At 36.3% G+C, this 1438-nt stretch overlaps 1 protein-coding gene across 1 annotated transcript in view; it reads right to left on the bottom strand.

Annotated features, from left to right (window-relative positions):
- Positions 1-266, bottom strand: part of LOC143020109 (uncharacterized) — a 13518-nt gene extending 13252 nt beyond the window's left edge. Inside the window, exon 1 of the mRNA XM_076176266.1 lies at positions 202-266. The gene's annotated coding sequence lies outside the window, so the exon portion shown is untranslated. The remainder of the gene's footprint in view (positions 1-201) is intronic.
- Between the last annotated feature and the right edge of the window lie 1172 nt (positions 267-1438).

Genomic DNA, 1438 nt, shown 5'->3' on the forward strand with positions numbered 1-1438 from the left:
CCACAACTATATGATACAAATAAACAAATTAATTTTCAATATTTACCGCGCTAGCTCTAGCCAGGTTTAACCAAACACACACAAAATCACTTAACACAGGAGTTTCCTCTTCAGTTTACTATAAAAGGTTTGAAAATAATTTAGTTAATTTCTTAATATATTGCTTTTGATCAATCAACAAATATTGCCTTCATGCATTACCTAAATACACAAGTATTTTTTTCAAAACGTTGTGAAATACAATTCACACTGCCTCACATGCGAACACTACTTGTAACCAAAGCGTGCTTGGCGGAGAGAGCGAGAGAGCGTATTGAAGCCAGTTATCGACTGCCATATTTACACAATTAATTTCCACACAATGATTGCTTCGCTCGAATTACACTAGATTTTTTAGTGGTAATATTGCTATTATGATGACACTAACAATACAAAATCGACTTCCAGAAACATCTTTACGAGTTATTATTTTGTATAAGAGCGACTCCATGGTCTCCCCAACGAAATGGTGCCAAGTACATCCATGGCAACTTTTTTTTTTTGCTAAAATATTTGTTGTTTTTATCGTAAAGCCAAGATCATTATGACATTGCTGACCGATATGAATAGAATACTATGCATTAACATTGATGATAAGGATACTAAGATAAAAATGTTGGTCAAATATATTGACACTGGCAACAGTAGCAGATACCTCGCTATGCTGAGCTTTGGTTGTTGATGCTGTTCTTCGGAGGACGGAGCGTAAGAGACTAAAATTGATCGGCACCGAAGAAAATACTTCTACAGTCAAACATATTTTTATTATTATTTATATGATTATACCATGATGCCTACTTTTCCTCTGAGTATCAAGCTAAAGTCTTAAATTTGTTCTCTCGGTTAACGTAAAAATATGTGCTTGTGTTATGTAAGTACGTAGGAAAGAGTTGTGCTGCATTTCTCTTGCTAGCAAGAACAATAGACATGTAATGGTCGCTGTCAATTATTACGTCATAGGACGCTTAGGTGTATGAAAAAATTAAGTCTTAAGTGAATTTTAGAAAGTAAATGTGTAAAGCGAGTCAATAGTCACAGGATATGAAAATTACATCAATAACACACTAGGCAAAACAAACGGTGGTAGAGTCGTTAGTTGTCTTGGAACTCGTAAAGGGGCTGCAAACTTACATAACTACAGGATCAACTTTGTAAGGCTTCCAGTTTTTCGTCGGGGTAAAGGCACATAGGGAACACTGGTGCTAGGGTGTTGAATAATGGAGGGGTAATGAGTAGGATGGTTAACGGAAGGAGTTGGAGTGATTCAAAATCGGTAAATTGATCTAACGTGGGAGGGGTTGTGCATGAATATAGTCTCTGGTCGTACTTGAAGTTTGTGTGGTATAGGAAAGGTTGTGATCAGTTGATTGCAAATGCAGGTGATGGACGCTTTCAAAAT

This window comes from Oratosquilla oratoria, chromosome 39 (genome assembly GCF_046742065.1).
Source record: "Oratosquilla oratoria isolate Oo_2021 chromosome 39, ASM4674206v1, whole genome shotgun sequence".
Classification (NCBI taxonomy): domain Eukaryota; kingdom Metazoa; phylum Arthropoda; class Malacostraca; order Stomatopoda; family Squillidae; genus Oratosquilla; species Oratosquilla oratoria.